The sequence below is a fragment of the Elgaria multicarinata genome, chromosome 7, assembly GCF_023053635.1.
Source record: "Elgaria multicarinata webbii isolate HBS135686 ecotype San Diego chromosome 7, rElgMul1.1.pri, whole genome shotgun sequence".
Taxonomy (NCBI): Eukaryota; Metazoa; Chordata; class Lepidosauria; order Squamata; family Anguidae; genus Elgaria; species Elgaria multicarinata.
In genome coordinates this window covers 107,572,947-107,588,805 of record NC_086177.1, presented here as the reverse complement: position 1 = coordinate 107,588,805, position 15,859 = coordinate 107,572,947, and the positions used below count along the sequence as shown (strand labels likewise).

Sequence of the window (15,859 nt, the reverse complement as noted above, 5' to 3'; positions counted from 1 at the left end):
AATAATTTTCTCTGAACCCAGAAAGAGAACACGCTTCTGAGAATAGCGCATAAAGGACGCCCCACATGAACTCTTTGTACCTTGGGATGGGGAACATCTGAAAAACTCTCCAATTGATAAAAAATCTGGCCATGATTTTAGAATTAAGGTGTTCCTTCCTGCTTGCACTATTAGTGAACTTCAGAGAAGATTTATAGACTATTGCAATTGCAATAGCTAAATCTATCTCAAAATTCACAGGCAAGTTCCTTTTAAATGCAAGCACAAACAATTTGCTTATTTCAGATTAATTGAGATTTTCATAACCTGATTCTCTCCCATTAATCTAACAGAAGAACAGTTATATTGAAGAGGCTTCTTGTTCAGCTGATATATCAGGTCATTAACAACATGACTGGCACAAATCATGCTTTAGTATAGGGATTCTAGGCATGATTTTTTTCAAAAGCAGATTAGATTCAGGACTCAAGGACATTTTACAAGACAACTGTATCACATGCAAGTGAAATGACCCAAAATTATTCCCTTGTTTGAAAAGCTATGTGTAGGAACATTGAATTGTTTTAAATAGGGCTGTGCACTGCCTTGGATCCGAACCCCAAATCTGAAGCGGTTTGGGGTTGTTTGGACCCTTCTGAACTGAATCCAAGGTGGTTTGGTTGAAGTCCGGGGTGGTCCAAACCAAAGCCAATTGGCTCTGAAGCTTCAGAACCACCTCCCCCCCCCCATCTCCTTACCTGCTGCCTCCGTCACTGCTGCCATCTTTCTTCTGGTGGCTTCCTGTGCCTCTGTCGGAAATTAAAGGGAGTAGGCTGCGCGATTTTAAGCTATCACATGCCTACTCCTTTTCATTTCTGACAGCATCAGAAGCCACCAGAAGAAAGATGGCAGTGACAACAGAGGCAGCAAGTAAGCCTACCTCCTCTTCCCCACTTACCTCGTGCCTCCACTGGACGGTGGAGGCACGAGGTAAGTGGGAAGAGTTTTCTGGGTGCTGGCTGTGCAGCCCAACTGCCAGCTGGCAACCAGAAAAACTCAAGAGTCACCTCGGAGGGTCTGAATTTCACTTCAGCTTTGGCACCGAGGCAGATTGGGAACCTCCGAGGCAGATCAGGGCTACTTTGGGGGCTCCAAATTGGCCTCCGAGGTGGATCAGGGGTCCCTGCACAGCCCTAGCTTTAAAAGGTGAATGGGCATATGTTGTACATCAAGATGGCATACATTTTGATATATACATGAAAATACTTGCAGGCAACATGTAAAAGAACTGGACAGAAAGTTCAGAGTTTTAGCAAACACCATTTTCAATATACAAAGACCAATGTTACACAATAATAATCCTATCTAATAATAGCCAGTTGCTCTGTCTTCTGTCCTCTGTCCAGACCAAAGTATCTCAAAGACTAGAAGATCTAGGAGGTTGAAAGTTTGCAGGCAGGTAGCCCCTGACCTGCAAGGGTGCAGGAAGACTTGGTGACAGAGAAAATTCCCAATAGTTGACTACTATTTACAGGTTGAAGTGAACAACCTCAACTACATCTGCACACAACAGGCCAAGCTCAAGGTGGAATGCACAAGGGTCTTATGGATCATTTGTCGGATGCTACAGCGAAAAATGCTCCAATCTGCAGAACTGTTATTCTGCCTTCACATTTCCAAGGGTCACCACATAACATGAAAGAATGTTACCGTGATGCAATGGCCATAGTCTCAGCTTTTGGAAAACCTGATCTCTTTATCTCCTTCACGTGTCATCTGACCTGGTCTGAGGTGAAAGACAAATCTCTTTCCTGGACAGAAACCTTCAGACCAGCTGGACCTGATGGCACGAGTATTTAAACTCAAGCTGAAGGCACTGTTGACAGACATTCTGGACCGCCATTTCTTGGGGAGACCTGTTGCCTTTGTGTACACAATCAAGTTCCAGAAGAGGGGCCTTCCTCATGCCCATATTTTGCTCATTTTAAGGGAGGAAGATAAGATTCGAACACCTGAAGACATTAACAACTTAGTGACAGCTGAAATTCCTGACAAAGTTACAGAGCCTCGGTTGTATGAAATCGTCAAATGGTGTATGGTGCATGGGCCTTGTGGTAGCGAGAATCCTTACGCACCTTGCATGGAAGGCGCCAAATGTACCAAGGAATTCCCGAAGAATTTTCAGGAGGAGATCTTACTGAATGTTTCTGGGTACCCTTTGTATCAGAGAAGGCCAGGAGCCAAGATGGAAGTTGGGAAGCATAAAGTTGACAACAGATGGATCGTGCCATACAACCCCTTCCTCACACTTAAACACAATGCTTTTATCAATTTGGAAGTATGTACATCAATTAAATCCATTAAGTATAATTTTAAATATGTGTACAAAGGGTACAACTGTGCCAATGTTGCCATAACATCAGCTGATGAAACATTCATTTATGATGAGGTAGCGAACTATTTGGAAGCTAGATATATAAGTGCTCCCGAGGCCATGTGGCAATGACTAGAGAACAAAATGCATGACCGCTCACATGCTTTTATCCAGCTGGCCGTCCATCTGCCCATACAACAACCTGTGTACTTTGTCCCTGGACAGGAGTGAGAATCTCTACAGCGAGTTTCTTCAACAAAAACAACGCTTGAGGCTTGGTTTGAGCTGAATAAGGAAAATCCCAGCTCCAGGGAGCTTCTGTAGACTGAGGTCCCATACCATGACATCTTTTCAAAAGGACAGTGGAAACCGAGGAAGGTAGGCAAACAGAAGGTCATCCCAAGAATGTATGCCGTTAGTCCCAAAGATACTGAGCGCTTTTATTTGCGCCTCTTACTCCTCAATGTGAAAGGAGCAAAAAGCTTTGAAGACATTCAAACAGTTGGTGGGCAGGTTTCTTCAAGTTCCATGGAGGCAGCAAGTCAATGTCATTTGCTGGACGATGACTGCGAGTGGGAGAGATGTCTGACAGAAGTTGCAGCTGTTCAGGGTCCAGCAGCTATGTTCACCTTTATTTGTGCGTTGAACTCGCCAACAGATGCCCTGACTTTGTAGGAGAAGTTCAAAGAAGATATGACGGAAGATTACAGGCAACAGCACATGGACAATATGGTGGAATTACTTGTGCTCCAAGACATCCCAAAAACATTACTCCATCATGGGTTAAAATGCAAGGACTTTGATTTGCCTGACCCTGGCCCTCTCCCGGTTGAGGTGGAGTTTGATGCGGACCAAGAGGCCGCTGAGGCTAAGTTGCCTAAATGAAGTTCAGAAAGAGGCATTTGATGAAATTGTAGCTGCAGTCAAAAACACTGAGAGTGGACGACAACTGAGATACTTCTTTCTGGAAGGACCTGGAGGAAGTGGCAAAACCTACCTGTACAACACACTAATAAACTATGTGTGTGGGAAGAAAAAGACTGCTTTACCTTATGCCACAACCGGTATAGCAGCAGATTTATTGAAAGGAGGAAGAACTGTGCATAGTGGGTTCAAATTACCAATTTTCATCACAAAATGGCTATTGGGCAGTATAAAAATGTAATAAATAAATAAATAAATAAATAAATAAATAAACAAACAGCAAAAAAGTAATTTCAAAAACCAGTTTCTCTGAATCTGCTTGTGCTGAAGCATTTGGAGGCCCTGATACAGACATGGGGGTGGGGAGCCAGGGAGTCCCCAATGGTGGGGTGGGAGTGGAAGATAATAGTTTTTTCCCCTACACTCAGGCCTCTTGTGCTGATGTGGGGGGGGGTGGCTGAGGAGGCCCTGATTGGTGTGTGTGGAGGTCCCAATATAGACATAGAGGGGGCAATATAGACATTGGAGGCCCTGGTGGTGGGGGGAGAGGAGGGGAAAGTTTTTTTCCCTTCTCCTAATGACAGTTGCCAGGGAGGCCCTGATTGGTGTGGAGGGCAGGCTGAGGAGGACCCAATGGGGGAGGAGGAGAAGGGCCTGCCTGAAAGGCTTTATTTGCATGCTCCTTCCATTCTTCTCTCTCTCTCTGGCTCACCCATTGTTTCCTGGGCTGCAGCTCCCAAGAAGACAAGCAAGACATGGCTGCAGCTCTAAGAGGCCCCCATCAGAGGCTTCGATTAGCATGGGCATTTTTTGAGCCTCTGAAAAGTGTGCAGATTGGCTACACCATTAGCATGGCTAGGAGGATATCTGTGCACCTGCTCTTCTCCATCCCCATGCCTTTCCTGGACATTTTAATAAATATTAAAAAATCTGCCCCCCCGACCGCGGTTATAAGCACGAATATCCGGACCAGTCCAGGCAAAACTAGAAAGTTGGTCACCCTTATTTATATTGCCTCTTCCATCTTTGGACATTGAAGACTGCCTTTGCTAATTTCATAATGCCTCCTGAAAAAGGCCAATGACCTGAGAAGGAAAATGAAATAATTAAATCTTTATTTAAGATTAATTAAGCTGAATAATTCATCTTTATTTTCCATTGCAGCTTTTTTTATTAGTCTTGTAGGTGGAGTCACAAGTGCTAGTATCCAGATGCTGTGCTGAATGATCAACCTACTTGCTGGGGAATGCTGATAGTTGCAGGACTTTTTCCCCCCTGCCTAAACATGCATAGGGTTATACTCTAAATTCAATCTATTGAGTCTGGCAAAGCTAAACCACCGGACAATCCTAAGTGAATGTTTTAGGTTAAACAAAAGAACATCTCAACCCCAACTCCCTTAAGAAGATTTAAGAAAAGATGCTTTCCCTTTATTCAAAAACACACCAGTTCTTAAGAGTTTTGTTGTTATTAATAATAACGACAACAACTAAACAATGACTCTTGTGGCACCTTAAAGATGAACACATTTATTTTGGCCTAAGCTGGCTGATGGGAGCTGTAATGCTGGTGTCCAGCTGGAATCTGACTCCATGTAACTCGAGCTCATAAGTCCTGCAGAAAGGTTCCTCCTGTGTGTGGCAACCTTTCAAGACAGTAGAAAAAAGAGGCGACTAGCTCTGGTGCTACGAAATGTCAAAAAAATTATTTATTTTTCTTATTCAAAATATAAAAAATGTTCTAAAAACTTTAAACCAAACTTGTACAATGCTCAACGTTTCGGATCTATCTATCTATCTATATATCCTTCATCAAGAGCTGTACAATGAAATGGATTACTTATCAAAGTTATTGTAAGTTCAAAATCTTATAGGTATTTTTTTTTACAGGATCATAGTCGTATTCATCTCCGTCATCAGTCAAACTGTTTCAAGACATACAGGAAGCTGACAGCTGCCCTTCCTACCAGCTGGAGGAAGGCTTAATCACACACACACATACATACACACACACACACACACACACACACACTGATCATGTGTTAATGCTTTTGGTAGTTTAAATTTAGCCAGAAGCAATGTGGAACACATTGTGTTTTGGATTTGCTCCTAATTGTGCCTATTTATTCATGTCACTTCTATGCTGCTTTCCTAAGCATGGTTCACAAAAACATATCAGAGAATAAGAAACCACAATCAAATAAAAACAGAGTAAAAACCGTGCACATTGAAAACATCCTTAAAAACCATAACACCCACAATAATCATAACAGCGACACAGAAGTGCTTCATCTCCGCGCAGACACCCTTCTTCTCCTATAACTAGTTGATATAGTCCACATTCATCACAGACATTATGGAGAGGAGTGACAGTAAGAGAAGAAGCATTAAAGATGACTTCATCCTTAGGCTGTGTATCTCCAAGCAATCAGGGCAGTTTACAAATGTGCACTTTGAACAATTGTGCGGTTTTGGAAGGCAGCCAAAAAATCACTGCATGAATGGAATACACTAAGGAGCAAGCAACATAGGATGGTGAATGTGTGGAAACATTTCACATGCATGGTTTGTATCCTTTGAATAGAAGCTGTGGGACTCCAACAGAAATTGGGCTCATGGTACGAAAGTGGCAGTCTTTCCCTTTGTGCTGCAATCCTTCCCCCATCCAGCTGTTTCATCTTCATTTCTTTAGCAAAACTGCTTTCTAACTCTTCCAGAGTGACCCATCGCCATGCACCCTGGGGGAGTGGTGCCTCCTCTCCTGGGTCCTTGATGTAGTCTCCTGCATTACAGCTTGTTACTAGTGAAGGGAAAGAATGGCCAATCAATTCAATTCAGACTGTAGTAACTTTATTAAAGTTTCAAGTGGATCAACAGCACTATCAAACTGAGAAAGAAAGAATAATTCCTTACAAACAGAAATAACCCAAGGACATGTATGCATCTTAAGTGTAATATAAAGAATATATTATGATAATATATATATAAAGAATATATTATCGAGCGTGTTCACTGGAGGGCAACCAGGATGATCAGGGGTCTGGAAACAAAGCCCTATGAAGAGAGACTGAAAGAACTGGGCATGTTTAGCCTGGAGAAGAGAAGATTGAGGGGAGACATGAGAGCACTCTTCAAATACTTAAAAGGTTGTCACACAGAGGAGGGCCAGGATCTCTTCTCCATCCTCCCAGAGTGCAGGACACGGAATAACGGGCTCTATGATTCTATGATTCTATGAATGATTAATTATGGTTTGGGGTGGGGTGGAATGAATAACTAAAAAACTAAAAGAAAACCTGACAACAGTTCTAAGATTCTTTCTTTCACCAGGAAGGAGGCAGAATATTTTACTGGTTGAGACCTCAGATTTTATTTTTAAAAATAAATAAATCTGGGAAGTGTGTTGATGGAAGTCCCTGAATCACTATTGCTATACTATTGACAATAACTATTGTACAGGCTCAAGGCAAACACTGGGATATAAAAGCTTAAATCAGCAAAACTACCTGGTATAAGACAACTTCATCCTAGTCATATGAACTCCATCTCAGAAGCACCATGGACCTGTCCCTGGAGCTTTCAAAATGAGAAGTGAAAAGGACCGGATCTTAGTTTGTTGGTGACAAATCCTATAATTCTTGTATTACTATGATTTTGATTATGATTTAAACTAATTCATCTATTCATTTCATTTCTATGCCACCCAATAGCTGACACTCCCTGGACAATTCATACAATATATACAAATACTACAACATTATAAGTCAACATTATAAAAGACGTGATATATATATATATATATATATATATATATATATATATATATTTAATATACAAAATTTGTATCTAGATTTGCACCTGGCCCCTTCTTTGAAGATAGATCAATAATCACATCCAGCCATTATCTGACTCACATATAAAGCAGTAGGTCTGAACATTTAAGAAGGGGGATACTTCAAACAAAAGCTGTCTTTGAGGTGAACAGCTTGTCCTGCAAGGGGAAGAGAGAGATTGTCTTTTGCACAGTAACCATAATAAATTGCAGCCTTACTATGCAAAAGTCTCTACTATATTTACTGGAACTTCAGGAAGTTATCACTATTGGTTTGCTTCCACAAGTGGTTTCCATTTTATCCTCTAACATCAATACTTATATGTTAAATATTCAGGTTCAAAGAATTCTCCATGTAAAGGCTGCATATGAGATCACCTTTGTGATGGCATGTCTTATGGCCATATGCAATTGGATGTCTCCACCATTATCTTTATATCATTCACAGGATATCGTCCTCTTGAACTTCTGCTTCCTCCTTGAAAACTCTTTGGAGTGCACTCTGGAATGATTTCCGGGACTGCTGTTTTCTATCTCTCCCAACCAAGTAGTAAATGATTGGGTTGTTGCTGCTGTTGATTGTTGCAAAGAGCACAGAAACCATTTTGGCAAACATTATTTGACCAAACAGGTCACGAATTACTAACTTAACATATAAAATACTGAACGGAATGGCAAAGATAATGAAAAACAACAGTGTGATCAAGATTGCTGTGTACACCCTTGCTGGGCGATGTGACCGTGAGTTATGTCAGAGCTTGATGAGCAGGGTCAAAGTGGAGATCACCATAACAGGACTAAACACAAAGATGTTTAGAATTAAAATTATGATTCTCATTGGTAGAAATTCCCAACGAAGTTCCTGAAGGAAAGCTAAAATAGACATTCCAGAAAGGAGGCCCGACAGGACCCAGAGCAGGCATGAGACCAGGGCTGAAGAATATTTTGGTCGATGGAATCGGTACCAGATTGGAAACATGACAGAGAGACATCTCCCTATGCTAATGATTGTTAGGAGACATAAACCTGCTCTATATGGGAAAAGGAGGCATGCATGAACTATTTCATAAATAATACTATGTGTTAGATACATATGAACTGTACTAAGAGAGCAAAAAACAGTGGCAAAGTCTGCTACAGCCAAGTTCAAGACGTAGGTAGTGAAAGGATTCTTCTTAATGCGGAAGCTGAGAAGCCAGATGACACGTCCATTTCCCACCAGTCCAAATATGGAGAATAGGGCAGTTAATGCAGAAATGATGTTAAAAACATAGACTCTTTGTCCATTACCTAAGTAATCCCAATGAGGCCAATTATCAAAGTAATCATAAAACAAATATCTGAATGTCACTGGTGAGGAGCTTGTGTTCAGCATTGTCATAAGGTCCGCACTGCAAAAGTGATTATAGCACAACTATATTCGTTATTGAAGCATTCTTTATAAGACAATTTTCTGAAATTCACTGATGGGAGCTTGTGTTCAGCTCTGTCATGATGGTATCACTGCTCTGCAGATGATTCTGTCCTCACAAATTCCTATATAGAGAAAAAGTACATATTGAAGAATTTGGGGGAGAGGGGGGAGTTACAAATGGTGCTGTACAAATGGTGTTGAACTTTCTTATTCACTGCCTTTGGTTTGTAATGTTGCACAACTGTGCATGACTACAAGTCTATGGCCATAGCTAGACCTAAGGTTTATCCCTGGATCATCCAGGGGTCAAACCTGTTCATCTAGGTGACACACAGTGCTCAGGCAGGGGTGAACCCTGGATGATCCCAGGATAAACCTTAGGTCTAGCTGTGGCCTATGTCTCCACTATGTAGCCTGCAGAAGCATAGGCCTTAGCTAGGCCTAAGGTTTAACCCAGGATCGTCCCGGGGTCATCCCTGCCTGCTCCTGGGATCCCCTGTATGTCATTTACATGAACAGGGATGACCCTGGGATGATCCTTAGTAAATATCCTTGTCAGTTTCTTCTTCTCCTGGCACTACTTTGTTTAGCCCAGAAGAGCCATATTCCATCCCTTCCAACCAGTGACAGAGTGGTAAATTTTGAACTACAGGTGCTCCTACGGTTGTCAGAGATAACCACAGCAGAATTAAAGGAGTTTGGATTTCCAGAGTTGCTTGGATTCTTCAAACTGGGACACACCTTTTTTTAAAAAAAAGTTTTTGTAAGGTTATGCAAATTTAGCCATAGAAAAATATGTAAAATAAAACAATGGCTGAAAATGCCCATAGAATAAAGGATGAAAATGTACATTGTGTATTTTGTGATGAAAGTGCAAATTTATGCAAATACAAATTTGTGCAAATTTGGGAAATTGGAAATAATCTGATTCAGTCAATGACCAGATGAAAATCCACAAAATGCAGACAGAAGGATTTTACAAATCAATACATCCCCAGACTCTCATTATAATAGTTCTCATATTTTTCAGTTGTTTATGCCTTTCCCTTGGCTTAGAAGACCATTCTGTGGCCAAATCACCTTCTTCCATTTCTAAAGTGGCCATGCAACATCCATGCAACATCAGGCACCTCATCAACTGAAGACATAGGGTCATCTACACCAAGCCGGATATTCCACTATGAAAGCGTTATATAAAAGACAGAAGCCACACTATTGCTTCATAGTGGCATTGAAGTGCACTACAGGATCTACACTACTGCTTTATAGTGGTACTGAAGTGCACTGACAACTGTTGGGGCCTATGACACATCTACATGAAGCAGGATATAACCCTATGAAAGTGGTATATAGTATGTGTCATGGGCCCCAACAGTTATCAGTGCACTTCAATATAGTGGTAAAGCAGTAGTGTGGCTCCTGCCTTTTATATACCATTTTCATAAAACTTTCATAGTGAAATATCCTGCTTGGTGTAGATGAGCCCATAGAATCTGGTGTAGGGAGTGGACACTTTGCCAAAGCCTTGGGTGTGGAAGCTTTTGTGTTCCACTTTGTTAGTGCATGGCCTTTTTTAGAAGTCATGACAAAATTCATAAAGGAGTCCTCAAAAGATCTGAAGTTGAAGTGACTACATAAAACAATTAGCAGCACAAAATGATATCAAAATTATATCAGGTGTTCACTTCCTGCTAACAGCCAAAGAAGAAGTAGTTTGAACCAGTCGCCTCTGGAATATTGAAGCTCCAGACACTTTCCTACTTTGATCCTCTATTTGGACTGACCCTGATTTCTGGAAAGATTTCATCAGCTGCTACTGTCAGTTTAGAACTCCTTGAGACGCATCCTAAACTGAAAATAGCCCCAAGGTATTTCTTTGCTACATTGCATAAATGACGGAATCCCAGTTACACTGCTGCAAGGACAAGTTGAACTGTTGACAGCCACATACATTCCTGGTGGTGATGGAGAAAGTCCTTGGTGTGGTCTAGCAATCTCTTTTCAGAACTGAGATCTTCTAGACAGATGTCCTTCATGAATCTAGTTCTCCTCTTGACTTTATGTGCCTCTTGTTAGAACATATAATGTATCCACACAGAAAAGAGGAAATTGCTCAATATTTTCCTGTGAACCCAGACACTTCTGAGAATAGCACATAAAGGATGCTACACATGAACTCTTTGGACCTTGGGATGGGGAACATCTGAAAAACTGTCCAATTTAAAATCAGCCTTGCCTATGTTAGTTACTCTGCACCCTTTCAAGATTCTGGGTGTAACATAGGGCCTTGCTAGACCTACCTTTAAATCTGGGCGTGTGGAGGGGCCAGCCTGCACTAGAAGTAGCGCGGGCTGTCGCTCCTGTCTACACGTAACACGCAACAGGGTAAAGGAAAGCCCCGCCGCGTTTGCCATTTTTTTCAACTTAAAGGGGCCATGTGTGCAGGAGTGCACCAATGATAAGGTAGGCTTTTTTTTAAAAAAAGGGTTCCCCGCCGCTCCCCCTGCCCCTGATTTCCCCTCGTGATGTCCGAAGCCCCCCGCCCACCCACCATGTCTGATGCTCCCCCTGCCCGTGATCTCCGATGCCCCCCCCATTGCCCCTGGGCTGCGATTCCCCCGATGTCCCCTGGCTCCGCTCTTCCTCCATCTCTCTCTCCAGGTCCGCTCTCCCCCCCCCGGGCCCCATCTCTCCCCCCCACAATATCCCTCCCACTGTAGAGCACTGTGCCCCATGTGTGGCTTCTCCCGGCTACTCGCGAGTAAGCTGCATAGCTGAGAAAAGCCACGGAACAGGCTAGACCTTCCGCAGCCCTGGGCTCAGCCCGGGTCTGCGAAAATACTGGGCCACAACCTGTGCTGGTTATCCCCGGTCAAGGGAGGGTTTAGCCCAGGCTGACCCCGGGATCCCCTTTGCATCATCTGGATGCACAGGGGTGAGCCCGGGTATCAGCCCGGGCTAAACCCTCATCTAGCAACGGCCGTAGAAGAGTTTGTAGTACTAATTAACCCCCCCAAATTAGAAGAGATTGGATGAGATCAAAGGCCTATTTAGTCTGTCATTCTGTTCCAAAAGTCGCCAATCAGATGCCTCTGAGAAGCCGATACACAGGACATGAGGGCACTAGTCTTCTCCCACCATTGTTCCTCAGTGACTGGTACTGAGACTTTACTGCCTGTGGTATTGGAAGTAATGTCAAATGTTATGACTATAGCCATTGATACCCTTATCCTTCAAGAATTTCTGCAATCTCCTTTTAAACCCCTCGATGTTGGTGGCCATCATCACTTGTGATGTTAACGACTTCCTTCATTCAACTTTGTGCTGGGTGACTATCTGGCCATTCAGTTTCATTAGATCACCCTTCGTTGGTTCTAGTAATATGAGAGGAGGAGAAAAAGTCCTCTCAAACCACTTTCTTCGCACATGGAGACAGTTGCTTCCTTTGCCATTGAATAGCCAAAACTGCAATAGTGTGGGTGTGGTTATTTTACACTACAGAAATGACATGCGTGTGGTAGCTTCGGTGGGCTTTTTTTGCCATTCACTCTAGATACAGCAGGATGACAGAGTTTTATTTCAGAGGGCTAGCTGTGAAAAATCTGTTGTAGCAAAATCACCAAAGAGTCCCGGGTATCTCCTTAGAGACTTACAATGTTATTGCGGCATAAGCCTTTGTGGGCCAGAGACTGCTTTATCAGAACCGTGAATTGTTATCTTCATTTGGCACTTTACTCCTACACCTGTGCCCACCCTAAAGAACCTTGATGCACCTGTACATAAAATCAGTGCTCACATCTGCCTCAGTAATATAGTGGCCAGGAAAGACATGAAGAAGCTGTGAGCTGTGGCAAACTGTGTATAATAGTGCTGGATCAATGTCTTTGGCCCAGTGATAACTGCATGATTTAGGCCATTCAAAGGCTGAAGTAATCCTTGGTTTCCATGTGTGCCAATGGCTCCTGCCCTGATACTGCCAGACAGTTTATCAGAATTCTTGGTAGTTTGTTCAAAAATTTCATAAAAAGAATAAATAGTATATCAGAGAATAAGATGACACTGAGGAGGAGTCTTCACCAGCTGTTTCTTGCAGGGTTGTATCGCAGTCATCATGACATTCACCTGCTCCCGTGGTGATCTTGGCTCCACCTCTCACTTTTATGGGAATATCCCTGACTGCTTTTGCCGCAGTTTATCCGGCTCTCTCACTTCCATTCCGAAGAACGTTTGCACTTGCAGTGTGTCCCCCTTTGTGAGGGTGTTGCTGTTTGCCACGAGTTCCAGGCTCAGTGACAGCCAATCAGCTATGAGGGGTGTGTGCATGGGTATCAGAGCTGTACTGGAGTACACCTATCTACCATTGCCACATGTGTTGGATGGGTCTCGGTACCGCCGAGTGTCTGCGGTTTGTTTGTTTTTAAATGCAAACATATCTCTCTGCAGGAGCTCATATTCGACGGAATCTCTGGCCAGATCTACACCAAGATCATATTGCAAGATTTCATATTGCACAATGAAAGTGGTATGAAAGCAGTATATGGAAGCAGGATCTACAGTACTGCTTCATAGCAGTGTTGAAGTGCACTTACAATGATGGGGGCCCATTGACACATACCATAGACCACTTTCACAGCGTTATATCCTGCTTGGTGTAGATGTGTCCCCTATCCCTCTATATATTGCTGCACATCTGCTCTCATGTGCATGCCTCACGAGTCATAAAAAAAATCTCTGCCCTGTAGCCACATAATCTGCCCAGTACCGCCCACTTCTGTCGATTCACATGTGCAAGCAACGTAATGGGCACATGTGCTCCTGCAACACTGCATCTGAAATTGCGGTACACATCAGTGCTGATCATGCAAACGGGGAACATTAGGAAGCATCACTGTTCTGTGCTGAAATGCCTGCAGATGTAAATTCATGCTGAATAGCAACATGTAGTTGTGACATAAGGGGAGGGTCTCTCCCTCTCTCAAAATATTATTTATTTATTTTATTTAAAGCATTTTTATAGCGCCGCCTCACCACTTCTGGCATCGAACTACTACTAAATACTAGAACCCGGGGTCATCCCATGAAGCTTATTGGTGGGAGATTCAGGACAAGTGAAAGGAAGGACATCTTCACACAGTGCACAGTTAGATTATAGAACTCACTGCCACAAGATGTAATGATGGCCACTAACTTGGATGGCTTTAAATGGGGGTTAGATAAATTCCTGGAGGTGAAGGCTATCAATGGCTACTAGCCCTGATGGTTGCGTGCTACCTCCAGTATTCGAGGCACTAACCCTGTGTGTACCAGTTGCTGGGGGACATGGGTGGGAGAGTGCTGTTGCACCATGTCCTGTTTTGTTAGTCCCTGGCTGATGAGTGCTGGACTAGATGGATACAATAAGTTCTTGCAAAACATCTTCTTCACTGAATCTTTTACAGTTCAGTGAAAATTATTGAGAAATTTCCTGCTTTGTGTGGATGTTACTGTCAACCAACAACATTGTCCCGTGGTGAAATGAATTGTGGAAGTGTGAATGTTCTCCAGAACTGGTTACTTATAAAACACAATAAGTCACCCCTACCAAAAACTCTGCTCACCATTCTGCTGTCATGGGGTTCATCTACACCAAGCAGGATATTCCACTATGAAAGTGGTATACAAAAGGCAGGAGCCACACTACTGCTTTATAGTGGTATTGAAGTGCACTGACAATTGTTGGGGCCCATCGACACAGACCATATACCACTTTCATACCACTTTATCCTGCTTGGTGTGGCTCCTGCCTTTTATATACCTCTTTCATACCATTTTCATAGTGGAATATCCTGCTTGGTGTAAATGAGCCCATGGATGTTTCAGACATCCATCATGTCTTCTTCCCCAGATGGTACCAATACCTCATATGATACCAATCCCCATGGAAAACAGCCCAAAATTGGGTGGACCTCTACTCCATTTATGATGATTTTCAAACTAATATACCCCATGACCCATATGCATAGTTTAGGAAGATGCACTAGACCTCAGGAGAGGCTTTTCATGGAGGAATGTTCCTTCATGAACTTCCTTTATTCATCTTGTGTTAGAATCCATACCACTATCCTTTTCTAGTGAGATGCACAAAACCTTTCCATACGTCATGGGAAACTTTCAAAATCCCCATCACACCATGAGCTTAGCCTTATGACTTGATTTTATGAGATGCTGTATCCTTAAGGAATATCCTTCTCCATTTTTATTCCTACAACAACCCTGTGGGGTAGGTTAGGCTGAGAGTCAGTGACTTGTCCAAAATCACCCAGTGAGCTTCATGGAAACTTGATTCTGATTCTCACAAGTCCCAGTCCAACATTCTAAGCACTATACCACACTGGTAGAGATCAGAAGTATTTTGGTCATGTCCCTTAGAATCATGGGGATATCACCTCCTCTCATCTCACCACAAGGAACTGCCAAGATGCTCTTTTGCCCTGCCTTCTACAGCGCACAGCAGCTGATCACTCTCCAAGAAATTGGCCCTGTTCAGAAGACACCTTCAACCACAGCTTTAACCATGGTGGTTAAGCGGGAAAGAAAGGCTATGTTCAGAAGACACCTTAAACTACAACTTTAACCACAGAGAATAAGGCAAAAAGGTTTAAGGTGTCTTCTGAATGGGGCCATAGGAGGGTGACAATAGGGAAAGGAGGACAGGGCTCCTGTATCTTTAACAGTTGCATAGAAAAGGGAATTTCCTCAGGTGTCATTTCTTAAAGCTTCAGGAGCCCTGCCTTCCTCACCAGGTGTAACTGTTAACTGTTGTGATGAAGAGGGAATTTCACTAGGTGCTGCATGCATACAAATGACACCTGCTGAAATTTCCTTTTCTGTGCAACTGTTAAAGATACAGGAGCCCTTTCCTCCTTTTCATATGGTCGCCCTATCTTAACCCAGGGATTCCCAACCTTTTTGGACCTGTGGCCACATTTGGGAATTTGAGAAAGTGGTGTGGGCACCACCACAAAATGCCTAATCACTGTAGTTTTCAACAGTAGATCTAGGAAAATTCCAAGCCCTCATCTGTCTTTAATTAAATCTTTAAACTGTTAAAGATACAAGGGCTCTGTCCTCCTTTCCATATGGTCACCGTAGGCCATAGTCAATGCTATGGCTTGCATCTTTGGCATATTGGCTCTGCAGGCAATTGCCTGGTTTACCACTATGGCCGTAGCTAGACCTAAAGTTTATTCCAGGATCATCATGGGTTCATCCCTGCCTGAGTGCTGGATGCCCTGTGTGGCACTTAGATGAACAGGTTTGACCCTGGGACAATCCTGGGATAAACCTTAGGTCTAGCT

At 42.9% G+C, this 15,859-nt stretch overlaps 1 protein-coding gene and 1 pseudogene across 1 annotated transcript in view; both read left to right on the top strand.

Moving 5' to 3' along the window:
* Positions 1-15,859, top strand: part of LOC134401988 (MAP kinase-interacting serine/threonine-protein kinase 1-like) — a 758,389-nt gene that overhangs the window by 507,888 nt on the left and 234,642 nt on the right. The gene's annotated exons all lie outside the window — the stretch shown is intronic.
* On the top strand, positions 1,570-2,485 carry LOC134402000 (uncharacterized; annotated as a pseudogene).